The 25579-nt window shown below is 38.1% G+C and overlaps 2 pseudogenes across 2 annotated transcripts; one reads left to right on the top strand and one right to left on the bottom strand.

The window, feature by feature from the left end:
• Nucleotides 1-3007: 3007 nt before the first annotated feature.
• On the bottom strand, nucleotides 3008-6009 carry LOC309831166 (cullin-4B-like; annotated as a pseudogene). The gene is made up of 3 exons: nucleotides 5101-6009; nucleotides 4164-4959; nucleotides 3008-3958 (listed from the first exon to the last, which is right to left on the bottom strand). The product of its transcript is annotated as a cullin-4B-like (transcript).
• Nucleotides 6010-8018: 2009 nt separating this feature from the next.
• Nucleotides 8019-14882, top strand: LOC309831227 (selection and upkeep of intraepithelial T-cells protein 1-like; annotated as a pseudogene). The gene is made up of 4 exons: nucleotides 8019-8034; nucleotides 8330-8410; nucleotides 10086-10406; nucleotides 14872-14882. The product of its transcript is annotated as a selection and upkeep of intraepithelial T-cells protein 1-like (transcript).
• The last annotated feature ends 10697 nt before the right edge of the window (nucleotides 14883-25579 follow it).

Here is a 25579-nt window from a genome sequence, read left to right as displayed (position 1 = left end):
TTGTGTGTGGTGTGAAGTGGAGATTCTAAGGCTCTGCTTTTCCTGTGAAGTTGTTTCAGTACCATTCACAGAACAGTAATTCTTTCTTCATTGATGTGCAATCCTAGTCCTATCATGAATCAGGTTTCCATATGTTTGGGTATGATATTGGGATCTCCATTTTGTTGATTTATCTATTTGTCTATATCAACACTAACTTCACAATTCTTTCAATTAGAGTAGCTTTATAATTAAGTCTTGATATCATTTAATTTAGGTTTTCTTACATTATTTTTCTTCTTCAGAAGAATCTTTGCTCTTTTTGGCCCATTACTGTTCTATATATATTTTAGTCATCCTTTTAAGATTCATAATATAAAACAAAACAAAACAACAAAAAAAAAGTCAAAATTTTGACTGAAAGAGCATTGACTGTACAGAATATTTTGAATAGACTTGACTTTTTAATTAAAAAAAATTAAGTATATTCAGAAAATATGATATTTGTATTAAAAACTCAAAAGAACATATGGCTAAATTATTATGAATTATAAGCAATTTAAACAAATTGATTAATAAAAAGTCAGTTATTAACATTATGTTTGTGAAATTGTTTGCTGGATGTTGATATTATTTGGGCTTGTATTTTTTTTGTTGTTGTTTGTTTGTTTGTTTTTTAAATAAAAGTTTTATTGGAGAAAAATAGAACCACCACGTACACAGGGAAAAGAGCACAAAAATTCAACTGATACAGAACTGAAAGTCACAATTATCCAATGTTGTTTGTGATTACTTTTCAATTTCTTAAACAGCTCCCCTCAATTTGTTTAATAGTCTCACCAATTTTTTCAGCTGAAATAGCATCAAGTTTTCAAAAACTTAAGAGCCTCAGGGAAGGGACCAGCTTTCAAGATAACAAAGGTGACACCAAGAGTCTCCTAATAATACCAGTTCTACCTAAAAATTCCTTAAGAGTAATTATCGAGTCTGGTGGAACAGTCTACGTATCTCACAGACCATCAGGGATGAGTTAGAATATTGACTTAGATGGTCCAGTATGGAGAGAGGGCAAACAAAATGGCTGCATTTCCTTGTCAGATAAGTTCATGTAAGGAAACCAGGGAGGCGCTAAGAAAAAACAGGCAATGGCTGCTCAAAAATAGTTAGGAAGGCATTCTAAATACCACATATTGTTGGACAATAGTGTGTAAGTTGATGCAATTATAAAGAAAACAGGCAACTTCTTAAAAAAATAGCTGGTTACAGTTCTTTGATAACTCAAGAAAACAGTCAATAGCAAACACAAGAGCCAAAAGTCTCAGTTGAGGGTTAGGACCGAGGTATTCTTCCTAATGGTTCCAAATAGTCAAGGAATTACACTGTTGCAAAAAGCATTAAAGCAGTTCTGAATTTTTAAAAAATTAAAACAGGGCTTCCCTGGTGGCGCAGTGGTTGGGAGTCCACCTGCCGATGCAGGGGATACGGGTTCGTGCCCCGATCCGTGCATGCGCGGAGCGGCTGGGCCCGTGAGCCATGGCCGTTGGGCCTGCGTGTCCGGAGCCTGTGCTCCGCAACGGGAGAGGCCACAGCAGTGAGAGGCCTGCGTACCGCAAAAAATAAAAAATTAAAACAAAATTTCTGCTTCTCCTCCAAGATCAATTCCCTTCAAAGCTTCATGGAAAAACAAACAAGGAAGCAAAACAAAACCCAAAACCCAAAAACAAAAGACCACTGATGGTAAAAGAGAAGACTTCTACTCACATTATCAATTTGAAAAACAGTACTTTTGCTATTTTCTATGTATGAACAATCCCAGGACATTCCCCTGAAAAGTCGGTGTCCAGTGGCTATGAGAACTCTTTATCTTCAAGCAAGTTTGAAAGGAATAATATCAGCATAATACAGAATTTGAAATTCCGAACTAGAGGGTGTGTGGGGGAAATGAGGAAGGATCTAGTTCTATCTAGGGCTTTAGGAAGTTAAAATAAGGATGATAGGAAATGCTTATATGCCAACAAAAAGGAGAGTTGAGGTGCTTCCAAAAAAAAACTTTGGTAGGGAAAATAGGAATGCTAAATCCCAGGAAGCCTGTAAGAATCTACAATTGGTCCAAGTTAAAGACAAAACTGTCCAAACAACATTAACGTCTAAAGGAAGTTGAAAACTAGTTTATGAATTTTTGCTCTTGTAAAAAGTTACAAAACACGTGGGTTTTGTTCTCTTTTGTGATGTTCATATTATATTCATTTTTAATATGAAGAAAGAGTTGGATTTTTCTCTCCTACCATGTTCTTCTAGTACAACTGACCAGCAATTTTCTATTTCAGCTATTTTTATAAGTACCTGTTAATCAGCACAGTAAACTCAGGGCTGAATCATATACATACATCCCATGGGAACCTTTTAGGTTGTGTGTATACAAGACCACGTAAGCAACTGTCCCTCTGCTTGAAAACTTGTTTCCAAATAAAGTTTTTAAAAACATCCCTTTCAGTGTAACAGAACATTACTTAGTAAAATATCAATAGCTATGACAACTTATTTTTCTCTTCAAGGGAAATCACAAAACAGGTGAACAACCAAGTCCAGGGTGGTTTTTCTATTTATAAATACATCCAGTACTCTGTACAGTAAATAAAGTTTGCATGCAGTTTAAGTGTCTTTAAATGACATTTTAAGCAAATAAACCTTTTGCTTCATAATTAATGGTACATAAGAACATCCCTCCTCTTTTTTAAATAGCCATAGGGACCTCTTCCCCAGTTCCAAATAGTAATCATGAAGAACAGGTACTTTCTTAAGAGTTTTCTGCACATCATACTAAATAACATGCAAAGAGTTCAACAACATTCTTCTTAAAGGTAAGTATTACTCTTTAAATGGGCATGTTAACCACTGAAAAGTCACTCAACTATTTCCATTACACTGCTTCATCTGGTCATTGGTAGTATAAAAGAAGGCAAATAATAACAGGTTACTTTATCCACTGGCTACTGCTTATGACACCAAATGCTCCAAGGCCAACATTTTATGCAACATAATTGTACTGGTTTGGATTTTCTTTATCTCTTTCCATGTAGTCCCGGTCAATTAAGGATTCTATTCTCTTCTTAAGATCAGCAGGTTTTACTGGAAATTTCAACTGGTTGTACACTTCTGAAACAAGAAGATTGTGGCTGTCTTTCTTATCTTCATAATTTGAACAATTGCAGCGTCAATTTGATACTGTCTGTCTTGAAATACTCTTTCTGTAGTGCTTGCTTGTTCCTCAACCGTTTCTTTCACCTGAATTTGATTGATCTTTATCCTGAAATGTTTGTGCTTGAAATCATCATTACAAATGAACTTGTCACCATCTCCTATAGCTTTACCCTTTGGATTTTTCATCAGAACTCTAGGTTTGCCACAGGCCAATGACTGCAGTGTTCTCCTTAACTCTCCAGCCTCTATTCCCGTAGCCTGCTTGATCTCTTCTAAAGTTAACTCCTCTCCCTCATTAAACATTAGCAGCACCAGTGTTTGAAAAAGAGAGAACTGGAGTTCCTTTTTACCCTCTTTAAATTCTACCTTTAGCACACAGTGTCCTAGGGTTGCCTGCCACTGAAGTTTCCCGCCACTATGTTTGCCTAGGTAAAAGGTCTTGAAAATCTCCTGAAATTTTACCATCTGTGGTGGTAAATGAACTTCCACAGGCACATACGTTGGCCAATAACGCACCGTCAGGATGTTCACAGTTAATTCAATATTCCCAGGTACATTCTGGTTCTGCATATACTGTTTGAATTGAATCAGGATGTCTTTAGAAAGTTCCATGTCTTTAAACGTTCCTTCAAGTTTGCTGGTGAAAGAAGCTCCACATTCATGTTTGCGTTTGGACAGCATTGATTTTTCAGCATCCACAGATGCACTCTTCCCAGCAGGCGCTTGGCTAAACCTTTCTTATAGAAGGGCCTCAAAAACATGCTTGCCATAGATGAATCTAAATATAATCGTAGGGGCTGCCCTGGTGGTGCAGTGGTTGAGAGTCCGCCTGCCGATGCAGGGGACACGGGTTCGTGCCCCAGTCCGGGAAGATCCCACATGCCGCGGAGTGGCTGGGCCCGTGAGCCATGGCCGCTGAGCCTGCGCGTCCGGAGCCTGTGCTCCACAACGGGAGAGGCCACAACAGTGAGAGGCCCGCGTACCGCAAAATAAATAAATAAATAAATATAATCATAATCTTATCCAAATTTTCTCAAGTTCTTCATCTGTAGCTTCTTTGTTGCCTGCGAGAAGCTTTGAATCTGCATACTTAGATATAAGTTCAGCAGGTTTGTTTGGTCTTTTGTTAATGAATGTTTCAAATGCTTCTTTCATGGCATTGAAACGTTTTTCATTCTTCAGGAAACAGGTATCAATTATATGGTCAACCTTATCCTTAAAAGCCAGCAATTCTTGAACCATGGTTTTATCCTTTTCAGGATTAATTACAACAGTGCTACCAAATGCCTTAATGTATTCAATCCTTTGCTGCAAGAGAATCTGAATGCCACCTCGAACTTTACTGAAGAGCTGATACAGGTGAGATAAATCTTGAATTCGGTTTTCATCAAGGAGTTTATTTAAATCTTTCTGAAGAATCGCTGTTAAGTGTTCACCTAGAAGTTGTTTTTCCACAGTAGCAATTAATGACTTTTGGGTGGTCTGATCTAAGTAAGTAATAAGTCTGTCTGCTTCTTTTTCTAGACGTTTGTTAACATGATGAAGATATTCAGGAACCTCTCTTTCCTGCATTAATTTTTGGCCTTCAGCTGCGTAGAGTCGGTTAGTTTCTTCCAAAAATCGTTGTTCAAAAGAATCCTGATAAATTTGCAAATCAGAGAGCATGCTTAAAAGGCTTTGGAGTAAACTTCTATCAATTGCTTCACTATTCCTTTCCCAAATGGAGGGTCATTGAATTTTTTTTTTTTTTTTTTTTTGCGGTACATGGGCCTCCCACTGCTGTGGCCTCTCCCGTTGCGGAGCACAGGCTCCGGACGCGCAGGCTCAGTGGCCATGGCTCACGGGCCCAGCCGCTCCGCGCATGCACGGATCGGGGCACGAACCCGTATCTCCTGCATCGGCAGGCGGACCCCCAACCACTGCGCCACCAGGGAAGCCCGGTAGCATTGAATTTTGAAGAACGTAAGTCCTATCCAGAAACAAAAAAACTGCTACTGATCATGATCATTTGTCTGCAATGGTTTTGCCAACATCTATCGATCTTCTTTAGAAAAAGAACTCTATCCAGTGAATCCTCTCTGAACTGATGAATTTGTGCTTTCATGTGATCTTCACAAATCTGTCTCAGCTGTTTGCACAAGTTTGCAGAAATCTTGTAAGAACAGAGAGTTCTTCTAAACTGTTCTTAATCGAAGTACTATCCTGGGTTAGCTTCCACTGCTTTCTTCAGTTTCTGCCATGTTTCATCTGTGTCGCTTTCTGGTAATGTAGGCTTATCTTTAAAGTTCTTGACCACTGACTTCTTAGCAGAGCCAGGCTTGCTGTTAGCAAAGCTAGAGACAGTGGTAGAAGATTGGGCTAGGCCGTTTGAGTGATGCACTGAAGCCACAGAAGAGATTAATATACCTTATTTTTAAGCTGCTGCTGCTGAGATGTTGCAGCAGTTGGTGAAGGTGAAGAGGAGGAGGAGGACTCCTCAGCCATCTTCGCATCAAACCCTACACACCCCAGGGTGTCTTCAAAACGCAGCTTCTTCTGTATCCGTACGTGGCTGGGAGCGGCCACTGAAACCCCCAGGCAGGAGAAGGACGGGGTTAAAGGGGATGCCAAATCCCTGGGTTGTAAAGGAGTGGAAGAGAAGGGAGAGTTGGAATCAAAGTCTTCTCTGTCGTTACTACTGTTACTGCCGCTACTGCTGCTCTTTAACTTTCTCTTCTTGGCAGAGGTGGGCGGGGTGGTGCTGGTATTACCATCAGTGGCAGATCTGACCTCCTGAGCCGCAGCGGCAGCAGCTGAGGGACTGGGGGAAGAAAAACCTGTTGGAAACATGAAAATAGTGGGGTCAACAGGCAGACAGCATCCAAAACCTACGTTTATATGCCTGCGTGTGTGTAGGAGAGAAGGTGGCAATACTAGAGGGGGAAGGGAAGAAAGAGAGGAGAAACACAGAAGACGAGAAGGAAAGTGAAGGGGGCGCTCCACCAGGGGAATGGGAGGGTTTGGGAAGGAGGATAGGCTGACACCAGGAGTGAGCAGAACAAGGGGGAGAGTGGATGAGGAGACAGACAGATAAACGGCCGTGCCATCCCCCTCCCCTGCTTTTCCCTCTCTCTCCCCACTTTCTGCAGGAGTAACTCAGTAAGTCTGTGAGGCTGCAGCTCCTCCTCCTTTTCTCCCTCTTGGCTTGTATGTTTAGGCTTATTGTATTGTTCCAGTTTAGTTATTACCAATAATGTTATCTGGAAATTTATTCTATATGTCTTTTGTGCGTTTGTGCATACATTTCTATTGATTATGTTCCTAAAGTAGAATTGCTGGATCATAGGCTGTGTTTATTTTCAACTCTAGTAGAAGATGCTAAAGTGCCTTCAAATATCATCCCACCACTGTACTCTCACCAGCCATGAACATGAGAAATGCCTTGTACACTGCATTACACCACATTACACCACAGCCTCATCGAAACTTGGTATTTTCAGCCTTTTTTACGGTACCCATTCTAGTGAGTGTGATATTGCATTGTGGTTTTAACATGCATTTTCCTGATTCTTAACGAGGGTCTCTACCTTTTCTTATCTTTACTGCTATTTGGGTATTTTCTATACTGAGATTGTTCAGGTCCTTTAACTATTTTTCTTTCAGCATATCTACCTTAAAAATAATTTTTATAATTAAAATTTTGATATGAGCCCTTAATCAGTTGATGTTTTGCAGATATCTACCCCTACTCTTTGACACTGCTTTCATCTATCACACTCTTTCCAATTCCACTTATTTTTTAAATGGATATATTAAATCACTGCAAGAGACACCTTACCTGTAACTTTTCTCTCCTTTAATACATTATTTTATATTCTTGTATTGTAAAACACGCATCTCAAAACAGATTTACACAGCTTGTATTTTGCATTTATGCACTCCGTTTTCCAGCAGGTAAAATCTAGCATTTTATTTATTGACATATTTGGGATTCTTCATGAACCAGATGTTGCTTAACTGTTGAGTATATGAAACCAAATACATGTTCCTAATTCCAGCATGCTAATATGTAACTCCATACTTAAGCAGTGTTTTTTTTGTTTGTTTGTTTGTTTTGTTTTCTCTCTTTAGGATCCCTAGAAAAAAGAGCCCATGTCCAAATTATTACTAAATGTTTATTGGAGTAGGGTGGCAATTTAGACAGCAAGAGTGAGGGGGGAAATTAGGAAATAAAGCAAGAAAGGACAGGCATTTATCTTCTTACTTGTTCTAATTTCTTGTATCTGACTGATCCAAGTTTATCTGGCAGGCAGTTAACACACCATTCTGTCTGATACTTTTTTTTTTTTTTTTTTTTTTGTGGTACGCGGGCCTCTCACTGTTGTGGCCTCTCCTGTTGTGGAGCACAGGCTCTGGACGCGCAGGCTCAGCGGCCATGGCTCACGGGCCCAGCCGCTCCGCGGCATGGGGGATCTTCCCGGACCGGGGCACGAACCCATGTCCCCTGCATCGGCAGGCGGACTCTCAACCACTGCGCCACCAGGGAAGCCCTGTCTGATACTTTTTACACACCGTTCTACCTGATTTTTTTTACACAGGCCCTCCGGGCGGCTGCTGGGGAATCTAGATCCCACCTCCCTGATGTGGCATTTCCTTTGAATGTAGAAGTAGTGGGTGGAGCCAGAAGGTCCATGGATCCAGGCAGGTCAGACCCTGCCAATAACAGTGGGATTATGAATGTTTTGCTAGAGCTGGCTTGTCGCCCAGAGGAGAGGGCACACAAGTGTTCCCATTAAGAAATGAGGTCACCTCAGAGGCAGTAGCCAGGTCTCTGAACTGAGCAAGAGGCTTAAGCCAGGATGCAGATGAGGCCAAGTGCGTGTGGCATATGCATACCTGGGTTCTGTACACCTCTGATGCTCTCGTCTACCACAGATGCCCTTCACAATAGTAATCTAACAAAGACAATGAGCCGCAGTAAAGGCACAGGAAGGAAAGAGGAAAAGACGTAATATCAGTGTGTCCGACACCTGTGGTTTGACTAAATCATTTAGTTGCACATCAAAGGGAATTCTCTCAAAAGACAGGATTTCAAAATTCTCTGTTTTTTTTTTTCTGAGTTACCATGATTCTTGCTGCCTGATCCCAAAATTGCTATTTCATTTTCCAGGTGTGATGGAGCCGGCATTTTCTTACGTATCTGGATACTCAGTGGACGTTCTCCTCTTACAGATGATAGTAATCACCTCAGGTAGGGATATCTACTTCTTTTTCATAGTGTGTCACATCTATAAAGAAAAATAGTGAAGGTAAATGACAGTGAAGAAAATGAGGAGGCTTTTTCACTGCTGTTCCTCAGAGTCTACCCTTTCTGTTCTAGTTCTGAGGATAGAAATTAGTGTTAAAACCACCTATGATTATAAAATGTTATTTCAGTTTCTGTGTCTTTCTGAGCCCCAGCTCCGTGCTGCAACGCTGTGCCAAGGAGCAGAGACAGGTACCTGGCTAACATCTACTCTCGGGAGACTCAAGTTCTCACTGACAAGTCATAACGAATAGATCCCTTATATTTAAGAACAAACCACGATCATTTATGTGATGATATGAATTATGAGTTTAGTAGGACCTCAGATAAAGGAGACGTTGGCGTGAGCTGGAGCTGTCCACAAATTTCTCTTAGAGCAATAGGCCTTAAGTCTAATAATTTGGATACCTTACAGTGAAAAGGATAAACACTCTTGACAGAGACAAGAATGAATCTGGCATAATCAAAAAGAGGAAAAACTAAGATTATGGGAGGAGCTTGTTATAGTTACCTATAGCTTCACAGAAAATTATCCCCCAAATTAGTGATTTAAAGCAACCATTTTATTATATCTCACATCTTGTTGGGCAGGAATTCTGGCCAGTGCTCAGCTGCGTGACTCTTCTGTTCCACGTGACGTAGACTGAGGTCTCTTGGTATATTCAGCTAGTGGGTGGAGTGTTCCAAAGGGCTCAAGGTGGCTTCATTCACATGTCTAGCCCTTTGGTGGAGCAGGCTGGAAGGTTGGGATCCCCTGGGATTGTCAAGTGACATGTTAACCCATGGCCTTTCTGTCATGATGGTCTCAGGGTTGTGAGACTTTGTATATGGCTGCCGACAGCTTCCAGAAAGAATGGTACAAGAACAACAACAGCAACAAATGAGACCAGCTCATTTCTTAAGACAGACCCAGAAACTATTGCAGGTTGTCTTCTGCCATATTCTATTGAGCAAAGCAACATCAGAGCACAGTTTTAAGAGGAGGGGACATAGGCACTTTCTCTTCATGGATGGAGCATCAAAATATTTGTGGCCATTTTTAACTCGCCAGAAACTGATACTGAAAAAAGCAGCTGGTGTATCTGATAGGTAAAGGCTGTTGTTCAGCAATAGCGGTCCACCTCCCACCTCTCAATATTGGGGACTATCCACATTCCTTTGTTAAATATTTACAGAGTGCCTACCACGTTCAGGCAATGCTTTATGCACTGGGGATAATAAAGAGAATTTTAAAAAAAGATAGAGACTCTGTTGTTGTGTGGCTTACATATTAGCTGGTTATGAGAGAAAATAAAGACAGGAATTAAAAATATCAGGTAATGATATGTGCTACTGAAGATATGATTAGGGGAAATGGGAAGTGGATGGTGATAAAATTTTTCTCTAAGGAGTTGACATTTAAGCTGGGACCTGAGAGGTAAGAAGGAGGCAGTGATGGGAGGGTTTGAGAGAAGAGCACTGCTGTCAGAGTGAAGATATCTCTGAGAGCAAAGTTCTGAAGTCAGAAAGGACTTGGCATCAAGAATCAGGAAGAAGGCCAATGTGTCCAGGGCAGAGGGACCTAGGTGAAGCATTCTCCTGTGGCCTTCGGAATAAATCCGGTCTCGGGCTTCTTCCGCAGAGCACTTCACTGTGAGCAGCTCCAGGAGCCACCAGGTGGTCCTGGTGGGCGAAAGTGCTGAGCTCAGCTGCCAGCTGTCCCTGCCACAGTGTGGTTTCATGAGCACTCTTCCCATCTGGTTTACCTGTACAAGGATGGGGAAGAACTCTGGAAAAAGCACTACAGCTATATGAATCGCACAGTGCTTCTGAAGGACACCCTGGGAGAGGGCAAAGTGACCCTCAGGATCCACCATCAGTGTTCTTGATGGGGGGCAGTACCACTCTTTCTTTAAAGACGGTGACACCTATGAGGAGGCCATCATGGATCTGAGGGTAGCAGGTAAGGACAGAAAAGAGTCATCTCCACATTTCCTTGGCAATGCTACCCTGGACCACTTCCTGATATAGTTTGCATGTTTATATATGTGCATAATATACATAAACATACACATGTAGGGACCTCCCTTGTGGTCCAGTGGCTAAGACTCCATGCTCCCAATGCATGGGCCCCAAGTTCGATCCCTGGTCAGGCAACTAGCTCCCACACGCTGCAACTAAGAGTTCACATGCCGCAACTAAGAGAGCTCGCATGCCACAACTAAGACTTAGTGCAGCCAAATAAATAAATAAATATTTTAAAAGATACACATGTACATATATACAGATATAAAAGTATTATATACATCAATATATAAATATTTATATATCCATATCTTCTTTTTAAATGCTAATATGGTGTGTACTTTGCTTTGCAACTTACTTTTTTTTTAACATAATTGTGTAAACAGGAAGAAACTTCATATCAGTGTATGAATTTTTCCTATTCCTTCTATGGTTGCAAAGTTTTCCATTGTTTGGATGATGCAGAATTATTTTACACATATCCTACTTTTTTTTTTTTCAGGTCATCACCGCTTTATTTTATTTATTTTTTAACATCTTTATTGGAGTATAATTGCTTTACAATGGTGTGTTAGTTTCTGCTTTATAACAAAGTGAATCAGCTATACATATACATATGTCCCCATAACTCTTCCCTCTTGCATCACACTCCCTCCCACCCTCCTTATCCCACCCCTCTAGGTGGTCACAAAGCACCGAGATGATCTCCCTTTGCTATGTGGCTGCTTCCCACTAGCTCTCGATTTTATATTTGGTAGTGTATATATGTCCATGCCACTCTCTCACTTTGTCCCAGCTTACCTTTCCCTGTCCCCGTGTCCTCAAGGCCATTCTCTAGTAGGTCTGTGTCTTTATTCCCGTCCTGCCTCTAGGTTCTTCAGAACCATGTCTTTTTTTTTTAGTTTCCATATATATGTGTTAGCATACAGTATTTATTTTTCTCTTTCTGACTTACTTCACTCTGTATGACAGACTCTAGGTCCATCCACCTCACTACAAATAACTCAATTTCGTTTCTTTTTATGGCTGAGTAATATTCCATTGTATGTATGTGCCACATCTTCTTTATCCATTCATCTGTCGAGGGACACTTAGGTTGCTTCCATGATCTGGCTATTGTAAATAGAGCTGCAATGAACATTGTGGTACATGACTCTTTTTGAATTAGGATTTCTCAGGGTATATGCCCAGTAGTGGGATTGCTGGGTCGTATGGTAGTTCTATTCTTAGTTTTTTAAGGAAACTCCATACTGCTCTCCATAGTGCTGTATCAATTTACATTCCCACCAACAGTGCAAGAGGGTTCCCTTTTCTCCACACCCTCTCCAGCATTTATTGTTTGTAGAATTTTTGATGATGGCCATTCTGACTGGTGTGAGATGATATCTCATTGTAGTTTTGATTTGCATTTCTCTAACGATGAGTGATGTTGAGCATTCTTTCATGTGTTTGTTGGCAATCTGTATATCTTCTTTGGAGAAATGTCGATTTTTTTTGGATTGTGTTTTTTGTTTTTTTGATATTGAGCTGCATGAGCTGCTTGTAAATTTTGGAAATTAATCCTTTGTCAGTTGCTTCATTTACAAATATTTTCTCCCCTTCTGAGGTTGTCTTTTCGTCTTGTTTATGGTTTCCTTTGCTATGCAAAAGCTTTTAAGTTTCATTAGGTCCCGTTTGTTTATTTTTGTTTTTATTTCCATTTCCATTCTAGGAGGTGGGTCAAAAGGGATCTTGGTGTGATTTATGTCATAGAGTGTTCTGCCTATGTTTTCCTCTAAGAGTTTTATAGTGTCTGGCCTTACATTTAGGTCTTTAATCCATTTTGAGTTTATTTTTGTGTATGGTGTTAGGGAGTGTTCTAATTTCATTCTTTTACATGTGGCTGTCCAGTTTTTCCAGCACCACTTATTGAAGAGGCTGTCTTTTCTTTTTTTTCTTTTGCTTGTGGTACGCGGGCCTCTCACTGTTGTGGCCTCTCCTGTTGTGGAGCACAGGCTCCGGATGCACAGGCTCAGCGGCCATGGCTCACAGGCCCAGGTGCTCTGTGGCATGTGGGATCTTCCTGGACCAGGGAACAAACCCATGTCCCATGCATCGGCAGGTAGACTCTCAACCACTGTGCCACCAGGGAAGCCCCCTGTCTTTTCTCCACTGTATATTCTTGCCTCCTGTATCAAAGATAAGGTGACCATATGTGCGTGGGTTTATCTCTGGGCTTTCTATCCTGTTCCATTGACGTACATTTCTGTTTTCGTGCTGGTATCATACTGTCTTGATTACTGTAGCTTTATAGTATAGTCTGAAGTCAGGGAGCCTGATTCCGCCATCTCCATTTTTCTGTCTGAAGATTGCTTTGGCTATTCGGGGACTTTTGTGTTTCCATACAAATTGTGAAATTTTTTGTTCTAGTTCTGTGAAAAATGGAATTGATAGTTGGATAGGGATAGCACCGAATCTGTAGATTGCTTTGGGAATTATAGTCACTTTCACAATGTTGATTCTTCCAATCCAAGAACATGGTATATCTCTCCATCTGTTTGTATCATCTTTAATTTCTTTCATCAGTGTCTTATAGTTTTCTGCATCAAGGCCTTTTGTCTCCATAGGTAGGTTTATTCCTAGGTATTTTATTCTTTTTGTTGTAATGGTAAACGGGAGTGTTTCCTTAATTTCTCTTTCAGATTTTTCATCATTAGTGTATAGGAATGCAAGAGATTTCTGTGCATTAATTTTGTATCCTGCAACTTTACCAAATTCATGGATTAGCTCTAGTAGTTTTCTGGTAGCATCTTTAGGATTCTCTATGTATAGTATCATGTCATCTGCAAACAGTGACAGCTTTACTTCTTCTTATCTGATTTGGATTAAAATTAACTTCTAGCTCATCCAAGTAGAGGATCAGAAGGATCTTTGCTATTAGGAAACTTATTAACATAATATAATGCATCAATTATTCTGATGAGAAATATGATAATGTTAATACAGTTGATGTCATTAGAGTTATTACATTTCAAATGAGTTCCTAACTCAAGAATTAATCAAAAGTAAAATGTCTATTTAACATTACATGTATTAGCTTTCAAAAAGAGAGTATTGGAAATATCAAGTATTATTATTATTAAGTAGCTAGAGAGAATGTTCCTTATTCCTGGCATTAACTCATTTAAGAAGGTAGGTAGGTATGCCTGTAGGAGATGGGCTAAGATGGGCTAAGAATTTTAAAATGAGCCCAAGATCAAAGAGTTAAAAGTCCCTGTATTTTTGAGATGTTGTTTATATTGGATACCATTGGTAAAAACTTTGGAAGAAGATCTGAGTATCCTGTGGCTTGACTGATACTACACTTCTAGGTGAAGATCTCTGACTCTATATACACCAGAAAGGGGTCATGTTTCATTTGGGAGTATACCCTTACCAAATCAAGAAGCTAGATACAAACCAAGAAACTAGAAAATGAATTTCAGAAAGTAAAATGTAGAATCAATTAATATAAAAACAGAAATCAAATAAAAAATGTTCAGATTCCCAACAAAAAGAACTGATTTTTCCCCTAGTAAAACAGACACACACCATTGTTAAGATTTGTTATGAAAAAAAGGGACAGGTCATATATAAAAATATAACAGGAAGGAGTAGATAGTTCTGCCTCAAGCCATGACAGAACAAGTGGTTCCTGAACTCTTCTCTGAGAACTACTGAAAAACATGAATAAAACACGTATTTGTAAAATGCTTGAGTAAATCAGTGAAAATGGTAAAGTAAGAAACTTCAAAAATCCTTCCCTGGTACAGACTGAATGTTTGTGGTCCATGCCCTTGCCCAAAATTCATATGCTGACACCCTAACCCCTAATGTAACTTATTTGGAGATAGGGCCTTTACAGAAATAATTAAGGTTAAATTAGGTGATAAAGATAGGGCCATGATCCAGTAGGATTAGTGTCTGTATAAGAAGAGACATGAGAACTCATGCACTCTCTCTCTCTCCCCTTGCTTGCACAAAAAGAAGGGGTCATGTGAGCACACAACAAGATGGTGGCCACCTATAAGCCAGAAAGAGAAGCCTCACCAGAAACTAACCATGCAGGCACCCTGATGTGGGACTTCCCGCCTCCAGGACTGTGAGAAAATAAATGCCTGTTGTTTAAGCCACCCACCCAGTTTATGGTATTTTATTATGGCAGCCTGAGCTGATTGATACTTTGCCTTTATAAAACAGTAAGTAAACTAGGAAAAAATGCGCCAGAAATCAACTTTTTTCAGAAATCTGGAAACTAACCACAAGCTTGCAACCAGGGGAACACTTAATCAGAAAAAAATAGCTGAATTTCAGTAAGAACAGTGAGCTTTGTGGCATTCTAACTGGCATTCTAACTTAACCTGTTCTTATCCCCTGCTTTCCAGCTCAGTGGTAACCTTGAAAATAACAGCCTGAATTCCCCTATTAGTACTGGAAGAGGGAATAGAATGGACTTCAATAGCAAAGATACAAGCAGGATGGAACCCACATGCATGAACTAGACCCTCACTAGGATGACTGAAACCCATATGTATTCTTATTGCTTTTGACCTTGTTGAGGAGAGTATGTTGCAGAAACCAGAGCCCTTCATCACAATTGACATACACACATTTGGCTTAGGACTCAGAGAAGTTGAAGGAGGATTCATGGGAAAGTAGAGCAATTGCAGGTCTAGCTTCTACATCATTCCAATGAAAGGAATCAGCATATCAGCAGCAACATATACAAGCTACAAAAATGGCTGCTGCTTCCTTTCCACCCTCCGTCTCCCAGGAATTTTCCTTATGGCCTACACTAACTGGAAACATAAATGAAAGGGCATTCTGGAAAGTGTAGTCAAGTTGACACACATTTAAGGACATGATCACAATGTCCTTAGATAATTTTTTTTATTTTTACATATGAGAAAGGACAGAAACCTCTGAATTTAAACTAAGGGAAAAAACAAACAATAGAAACAGACCTAACAGACTGAAGTTGACTAAGATAGTGAAATTAGCTGATAAGTTTAAAATAACTTTAATTGATTTGTTCAAGCATGCAGAGGAAGAGATAGATAACACTACCATAGAAGTGGAATCTATGGTAGGAAAATATTGGGGATTCCCAGGAGGAGAAAATATAACTTCTGAAATTAAAAAAAATCATTAAAAAGAGTTTAGCAGCATATTCAGCAGAAAGAACATGGGATTAGGGAATTGGGAGACTATTTAATTGTAAATATCCAAACTGAAGAACAGAGAGGAAAAAGAATATAAAATAAAGAAAAATGCATAGGGATATAAGAGAAATGGTGAAAGGATCTAACAGATATGTAACTAGACACCCAACAACAGAAGATGTATTTGAAGAAATAATGACTGGAATGCTATTTTTAAACCCACGTATTCATGGAGGTATGTGAACCTCAAGCAGGATAAACCATATCAAACACATCATAGTCAGACTATGGAAATCAAATTGAAACAAATCTGTTTAAAGCAGTCTGAGAATAAAAGGCATATTGTCTTCAAAGAAGCAACAATAGGACAGATAGCTGACTTTTCAACAGATAATACAAAAGGAAGAAAATAATGGAATTATCTATTGGACACATTGGAAGGAATTAAGTGCCAACCAGGATTTTGGTCCAGATGACACTATCATTTAAAAATGTAGGTTAGGGCTTCCCTGGTGACACGGTGGTTGAGAGTCTGCCTGCTGATGCAGGGGACGCAGGTTCATGCCCCAGTCTGGGAAGATCCCATATGCTGTGGAGTGGCTGGGCCTGTGAGCCATGGCCACTGAGCCTGTGCATCCGGAGCCTGTGCTCTGCAGTGGGAGAGGCCACAAAAGTGAGAGGCCCGTGTACCGCAAAAAAAAAAAAAAAAAAAAATGTAGGTTAAATAAAGATGATTCCATAGTGGCCTTAGAGAAGTAATTCTACTTTAGTTTAAGGAGAAATTTACAGACAACCAAATCTCCTGGTTCTTGAATCAAATTAAACAACGTTATATGCCTTTATCCTGGCATAAAAAGCTCAGTCAATCACTGTATTTCTGTAAGTCAGTATTTTTGCTTCAAGACTTCTAGCTTTTTAGGAAGATTACCTCCCTGATATCTACCATGTGGATCTCCCTCTGAATGTAAATTTCTTCCAAGTTTCTTCTAGATTATAGTTGGAACTTGTTTCTGCCCTTGGCCTTTGTTACAACTCCAGTCATTATGAAAGCCAACCCTGAAATAAATTTATATACTAAAATTTTCCCTTGTGTCACTTATCAGAGTAAGTACTCTGGCTTCATTTGGAAACTTTATGCCTCCTACACTTATTTTACAAAATCATTCTTTTAATTCAATGCACAAAAGACCTGTTATCTGTTTATTTAATTTTTAACTGTGGACTTTCATGCTAATAGCCCTCTGATGCATTTCCCTGATTGATGTCAGATTTCCTCTGATAGATATGTAATTTATGAGCTCCAAAACTACCAATAAACCATAACTGAAGGATGTAGAGAATTGTCTTTGAGTTCTCTGCTTAGAAATTTTTGTCTGATTTTCTTCTCCAAAATGATTAGTTACTGTAATTTGTCTTAAAGTTTACTCTCCTTACCCCTTTACATGGATGTAGATTTTAACACATCCTAGAAAGAAAATTCTAATATTCAGAATTCTCCAGTCAGGAAGAAGTCTGTCTCAAGATAATCGTGAGTTCACCACACTTGGAAGTATTCAAGCAAATAATTGACAGCCTAATTAAAAGATAAAAGAAATTAACGGAATTTCTTCCCTATGCTAGGTAACTTGATGTTTGAAGTCCTTTGTCTATGTGTTATTATGGGACTCCAATTACTTTGTTTTCTTAGCATCCTCAGAAATCCTTAAGCCACAGCTGTGATTTTCCCATATCTTTCAGTACATCTGTATGCAGGGAGTGATGTCTAATTACAGCCATATGCTGGCTCTACTCAAAATCACTTGAAATTCTAAGCTCTGCCACATCTCTGGGTCTTGCTCTTCTTCCTTACTGATCCTAATTTCTAAATAACTCCATATAGAACTAAAAGTAAACAAGAACTTAGAGACGAGGGTTAATACTGCTTTTTCAACATGTTCCTATTAGAAAATCCTGGTTTCCTAATTTTTACATTTCCTTTCTCTTTCTTCCATATTTCCAATTCCCACCAAATGCTTATTGGATGAAAAGTGTGCTATAAAGCATATTTATACTCATGATTAGCATAGCCATGCTAATTTTATTACTGTATTATTTTGGACCGATAAATGTGCATGGCAGATAGTGTGGGTGCTCTGAGGTATTCTTTCTCTGCCTCATTTTAAAGTCCTCTGAGATTTGTTTGTCATCGATATATGATTCCCTATCTCAGATAAGTTCAGATAGGAAGAACATTGACCTGGGTTACATTTCCAAGATCTTCTACTTCAGTAGTCTTGGTTGAGTTCTAGGTATCCAGGTTCTCATGCTATTTGGGGTTGCTTTCAGTAACAATTTTATTGCTTCAACACCCTTATCAGCAGTAAGCAGGAATTAAGGTTCATCTTTACTGTGAATTTATAAGTGTGTGTGTATATTTTATAACATTGTGTGCATATGTCTATTTAAAATTTCATTTTAAGGCACTTTTCTCAGCATTCTTTTGCATTGGCATGTAACACTTTATGTGTCATTCTCCTATTTCCAATTTTTGGTACTAAATGCAATGCTGCTAAGAAAATTATTCAATGTGTCTCCTTGTATAGGAGCTTCAATGAGATGTATACCAATATGTGGAATTTCAGAATTAAAGGCTATTTGAATTTTCAGCTTTACTTGACATAGCTGCCATTTATAAAACATACCTGCCAAGTATCTTGATGAATGGGTCAAATAGTGAAGGAAAATGACAGGAGGCACAATACATGCAAACTCAGAGTAAAAGGGAACATTGAAAATTCACTTGTATTAAGCATTTATAATCCTGAAATATTTTCAAATGACTATTTAGATTGATGATATTTATGTAAAGATAAAAATATATCTGTGAGATCCAATTTAAGAAATATTTTATAAGCCACTAATATCTCTTCTCATTGGTTAAACCTGACAGATGGAAACTAATGTAGGGGAAAAAAGCATAAAAATTGCTAGAATATGGACAAAGTTAAAATGCTCAGGAAACTTTTTGTTATTGAGAAAAATAATTAATAGACTGATAAATTGTATAACCTTTTTATTTTTTTTGTGGTACGTGGGCCTCCCTGTTGTGGCCTCTCCTGTTGCGGAGCACAGGCTCCGGATGCGCAGGCTCAGCGGCCATGGCTCACGGGCCCAGCCACTCCGCGGCATGTGGGATCTTCCCGGACCGGGGCACGAACCTGTGTCCCCTGCATTGGCAGGAGGACTCTCAACCACTGCGCCACCAGGGAAGCCCAATTGTATACCTTTTAAACTTAATTTTAAATTCCCAAATCTCTAATAGGGTCTCTAATATTGCACAAGTAGAATTAAAATATTTGAACAAAGAGAAGAAAAATATATACTGAGAAAAATCCAATCTATCCCAAACAGAACATTAAGGAAAATGAATAACAAAGCATAGAAAAGATGAGGCAAATAGTAAACACAAAATAAGATAGTGGAAGTAAATTTAACTAACTATCTTCATAATCACAATAAGTTTAAATGGACTAGGAACTCTAGTAAAACTTAAAAAATGAGTTAAAAAAATCCGGCAGTATGCTATTTAAATTAAATCTAATTAAAACTTAAGACTACAGAAAGTTTAATTATAAAAAGCTAGGGAAAAAATAATCCCTAAGTAATAATCAAAAGAAATCTGATATAGTTGGATAATATACAAAATAAGATGAAAGAAGTACAGAGTTTCAATATCTAACGATAAAAATTTCATTCTTTCCAACCATAAATAAAACACTAACAAACAGTAATCACATATTATAATTACAGAAGTCCAAAAACTTTAATAATAAGTACCATACAGGCCACATTCTCTGATGACACTGAAATTTAGTTGGATGTCAATTTAAAAAAAATATTTAAGCAATTTAAAGTCTTTTAGAAATTCAAAACTGTTTTAAATAATTATAAATATAAAGAAAATTATATGTAAAAATTCACACACAAAGGAAATTCTGGAAAGACAGAAAATGTGACCTAGAACATAAATCTTCCTCTTTCCCCACATAATAATAAACAGAGAAACTTTTGGGCCAACCCAATGGATAGCTAAAACAAAATCCACTGGGAAACATTACCAACAAAAACTAAGTGCCAATGTATATTCATGAATAAAGATATACAAAGGATTGGAGAAAATGTGAAAAATAAGTGAATACAGGCAAAGAAGATTCAAAATATGTATAATAGCAGACATTGGAATGCAAAGCCAAATCAAAAGAACAAAACAAATACTAAAAGCTATAATTCAAGAAAAACTTCTGGAAAAAAAACAAAAAAAACACCCAGATTTGATGCTACATATTAACTAAGCACATCAAATGCAGAAGAATTCAGACTCAAAACAATCAATAGCAAGACATGTTCTATTAAAATTCCTGGACATTTAAAGTAAAAGAAAAATATCCCTCTGGTCACCTAGCCAAACAACAAGTAACATGGAAGGAAAATAAAATCAGACTAGGATCAGATATTTCAATAGTAATACTTCAGGCTAGAAGACAGTAGTGTAACAGATTTGAGATATTCAGGAAAGTAAATAAAAACCAAAGATTTATAAACAGAAGAAATGACTTTGGAAAATAAAAGTTACTGCCAAAAGTTACTGCTATTAGATGTAGTAGTTACTTTTAGAACTAAAATGAAATGAAGGTTAATAACATGAAAAATGTTTACTATCATAGTTTTTAAGGAAAGACAAATTAAAACCACAGTGAGTTACCATTATGCACACATTAGAATGGCTAAAAATGCAAAGACTGGCCTTAGTGTTGACTAGAATGTGGAGCAATTGAAACTCTCATTCACTGCTGGTACGACTTTCAAATGGTATAACCACTTTTAAAATAATTGGCAGTTCTGTAAACAGTGAAGCTTAGACATATAATATGACCTAGCCGTTCCACTACTAAATATTTAACCAAAGAAAATGAAGACATATACAATCATGCAAAAACTTACATGCAAATGTTCATAGCAGCTCTATTTGTCAGAGCAAAAAAATAAACAATCCAAAAGTCCATCAACAGTTGAATGATTAAACAAAGAGTTGCATGTCCATACAATAGAACACTATTCAGCTGTACATTTAACAACCAGGACAAATCTGAAAATAATTAATCTGGATAAAAGAAGTGTAATAAAAATGAATATGCCCTTTATGACTCCATTTAAATGAAATTCTAAAAGATACATACTAGGGACTTCCCTGGTGGTGCAATGGTTAAGAATCCGCCTGACAACGCAGGGGACATGGGTTAGAGCCCTAGTCCGGGAAGATCCCACATGCCGCAGAGCAACTAAACCCATGCACCACAGCTACTGAGCCTGCACTCTAGAGCCTGCGAGCCACAACTACTGAGCCCACATGCCACAACTACTGAAGCCTGCACACCTAGAGCCCATGCTCTGCAACAAGAGAAGCCACAACAATGAGAAGCCTGCACACCGCAACAGAGTAGCCCTCGCTCACCGCAACTAGAGAAAGACTGTGCACAGCAATGAAGAGGCAATGCAGCCAAAAATAAATAAATAAATGTATTTTAAAAAAAAGATACATACTAATATCTGTTGACAGAAAACATATCAATTTTTGCCTTAGGATAGTAGTGGGGAGAGAGTAAAGAATGGATTATCAAGAAGTACAAAGAAAATTTTGGAATTAATGGATATTAATTATATAGTTTAAAGGGTGTATGGATATGTCAAAATTCATCATATTGTACACTTTAAATGTGTGCGATATAACGTGCATCATTATACCTGGATAAAGTTTTAAAAAAGAGAATAAATGGGCTGACTCTCTCAATATAAAAACAGAGAGAATTAAAGGAGCATATGCAAATTCTTTGAAATTTTAACAGCACTTTGAATATGTCTTCTCATTACCTTACATCCTCCACTGATTTTGATAAGTCAACCATGAATGGTGTGGTTCCCTTGTACATCATGAGTCTTATGCAGATATATATACCATAACTTCTTTAACCATTCATCTGTTGATGGACACTTAGGTTGTTTCCATGTCTTAGCTATTGTAGATAGTGGTGCTATGAACATTGGGGTGAATATATCTTTCCAAACTAGAGTTTTTGTCTTTTCTGGATATTTGCCCAGGAGTGGGATTGCTGGATCATATGATAACTCTATTTTTAGTTTTTAAAGCCGCCTCCATACTGTTCTCCATAGTGGTTGCACCAGTTTACATTCCCACCAACAGTGTAGGAAGGTTAAGAGTGCATTATTAGTGTTTATGTACTATGCACTAATTTTTAGAAAGTTTTGGTTCATGGTTCTTATCTTTATTTTGTGGATGACTATTTTATTCCTGCTTATTTCTTTTTAATTATTTTTTAAAGAATATTAATATATCTTTCAACATATATTTTGGTAAAAGTTGCATAGTTTTGGTCTTTGCATCCCTGTATTTTCAACTTTTCTGTCATTGAGCATTAGTTAAGTCTCTTGTAAACATCATAGATTTGAAAATAGTTTTCTTTCAATGGACATGTTTAATTATGGATAGATATAACATTTAATTACTGATGGGTATAGATTTATTTCTATTTTCAGAGTTACTTCCATTTTGCCCTGTAGATTACTTGTTTTTATTCCAGTCATTCCCCTAATTTGCTGTCTTCTGATTACTTTCTATCTGTCTTCGGATTACTTTCTATCCTTTTTTTTTTAAGTTAACATAGTTTGCACAAGAGCTACAAGCGAAATGCAAACTTGAGTGTACAAATATATTTTACTTGCCCTCCACCTGACAATTATTTGGCTTTATATAAAATTGTAAAGCCACAGTTACTTTATTTGGAAATCTTAGCATATTGTTCCTCTGTTGTCTCTTTATCCACTCTCCCAGATGAAACATTTGATGCTTGTTTAATCCCTTAATTTTGCAGGAAACCTGTCAAGGAAATAAAATGTACTTGAGGTATTGTGAATTCAAATTTTACTAAAGGCAAGTAGCTGAAATAAAAACATGTTTGAGAACAAATTGATTTCCTCTGAGATGCCAAAAACATCTTTGGAAAAGCCATGAGAAAAAACTTTTATGTAGAAGTCATTAACTTGAATTCCCTGGCTTAAATCAATGAGAGGGAAACCCCTGCTGGGAGAAAGTGTACAAGGAATAAAGGCATTCTAGAAAGGAGTCTGATTTAATTTGCACAGTATCTCTTTGCAACTGAAGTAAATGAATACCCCGGTGAAAATATAATCAATAATATATATTCACTCTCTCTCTCTTTCTTTCTCTCTGTCTTCTTACTCTCTTCCTGCACCCTCATAACTCAGATAACAGTAAATCACTATATGTTGTGTTTGTTTGCTTGGAAAAGGCTATTGCACAATAATAGTGATGCTTACATCATAAGACACATCAGAAACTGCAGTGGATTTGTGGATTTGTTTTTACAACTTTTCTAAACATTCTTATGCATCCCCTTACCCTTCTGGAATTTGAAAAATTGTGAAACATAAGAGACATCAAAATGGAATAATCAACTTATCAATACAGGAGAAGAGCTAAACTCATTCAATGAAAGGGTGCAGAGAAAGTAGTTATTGAAAAAACAATGAGATTCATACCAAAACCCTAACACAAACTTGGTAGAACCAGAGAAAACATTAAGAAAAATTGTAGAAAATGAATTTGGGGATATTATTTTTTCTTTGTAAAACAAAATTGACTTGATTATGGGAAGTGGTTGATTTTTTTAAAGTTAAAAATCTCATAGCTAATTTAGAGCATTTCAATTTATGGTCAAGTTTGACCATTTTCAATTTTGGCCTGTCATGAGGTTGCTGCTATAAACTCTATAATATTGGCAATGTGAGACATATTAATAGAGTGTAAATGGTGACAAGTAGAGTAAACTGGGTCTTTTCAGTTGACTACATTGTATAATCTCTCTTTCAAATCAATTAATGTATTGTCTTAATTTTTTTTAAGTAGAAATCTGGGAAAACCGAAAAGATAATTGGCAAAATCTTTGAGTGGCTAACGCAACTCTTTCATTGGTCTCCATAGGATACAGAGGAGCAGTGCTGAGAAATGGCCTTAGGGAACCAAGTGGATGAAAACAGGATTTGTTTTTAACAATTCTGGTCCCCTCCACTGTGAATGACAGTAAAATTTCTCCTTGATTCTAACTCTTCTTTTAATCCCACTGGGTCAGCAGATAAACCTGACTCTTTTTTTTAATATCTTTATTGGAGTATAATTGCTTCACAATGGTGTGTTAGTTTCTGCTTTACAACAAAATGAATCAGCTATACATATACATATATCCCCATATCTCCTCCCTCTTTTTTTTTTTTTTTTTGCGGTACGTGGGCCTCTCACTGCTGTGGCCTCTCCCATTGTGGAGCACAGGCCCCGGACGCGCAGGCCCAGCGGCCATGGCCCACGGGCCCAGCTGCTCCGCAGCACGTGGGATCCTCCCGGACCGGGGCACGAACCCGCGTCCCCTGCATCAGCAGGCGGACTCCCAACCACTGCACCACCAGGGAAGCCCTCTCCTCCCTCTTGCGTCTCCCTCCCACCCCTCTATGTGGACACAAAGCACCGAGCTGATCTCCCTGTGCCATGCGGCTGCTTCCCACTAGCTAAATATTTTACATTTGGTAGTGTATATATGTCTATGCCACTCTCTCACTTCGTCCCAGCTTACCCTTCCCCCTCCCTGTGTTCTCAAGTCCATTCTCTATGTCTGCATCTTTATTCCTGTCCTGCCCCTAGGTTCTTCAGAACCTTTTTTTCTTTTTTGGTTCCATATATATGTGTTAGCATACAGTATTTGTTTTTCTCTTTCTGACTTACTTCACTCTGTATGACAGTCTCTAGGTGCACCCACCTCACTACAAATAACTCAATTTTGTTTCTTTTATGGCTGAGTAATATTCCATTGTATACATGTGCCACATCTTCTTTATCCATTCATCTGTTGATGGACACTTAGGTTGCTTCCATGACCTGGCTATTGTAAATAGAGCTGCAATGAACATTGTGGTACATGACTCTTTTTGAATTATGGTTTTCTCAGAGTATATGCCCAGTAGTGGGATCGCTGTTTTGTATGGTAGCTCTATTTTTAGTTTTTTTAGGAACCTCCATACTGTTCTCCATAGTGGCTGTATCAATTTACATTCCCACCAACAGTGCAAGAGGGTTCCCTTTTCTCCGCACCCTCTCCAGCATTTATTGTTTGTAGATTTTTTTGATGATGGCCATTCTGACCTGTGTGAGGTGATACCTCATTTTAGTTTTGATCTGCATTTCTCTAATAATTAGTGATGTCGAGCATCTTTTCAAGTGCCTCTTGGCCATCTGTATGTCTTCTATGGAAATATGTCTATTTAGTTCTTCTGCCCATTTTTTGATTGGGTTTTTTTATCTTTTTGATATTGAGCTGCATGAGCTGTTTGTATATTCAGGAGATTAATCCCTTGTCAGTTGCTTCATTTGCAAATATTTTCTCCCATTCTGAGGGTTGTCTTTTCATCTTGTTTATGGTTTCCTTTGCTGTGCAAAAGCCTTTAAGTTTCATTAAGTCCCATTTGTTTATTTTTGTTTTTACTTCCCTTCCTCTAGGAGGTGGGTCGAAAGGATCTTGGTGTGATTTATGTCATAGAGTGTTCTGCCTATGTTTTCCTCTAAGAGTTTGATAGTGTCTGGCCTTACATTTAGGTCTTTAATCCATTTTGAGTTTATCTTTGTGTATGGTGTTAATGCACAGAGATCTCTTGCATTCCTATACACCAATGATGAAAAATCTGAAAGAGAAATTAAGGAAACAATCCCATTTACCATTGCAATCAAAAGAATAAAATAACTAGGAATAAACATACCGAAGGAGACAAAAGACCTATATGCAGAAAACTATAAGACACTGATGAAAGAAAT

This window comes from Grampus griseus, assembly GCF_964374135.1.
Source record: "Grampus griseus genome assembly, chromosome: 1".
Classification (NCBI taxonomy): domain Eukaryota; kingdom Metazoa; phylum Chordata; class Mammalia; order Artiodactyla; family Delphinidae; genus Grampus; species Grampus griseus.
This window is presented reverse-complemented; position numbering and strand designations above follow the sequence as displayed.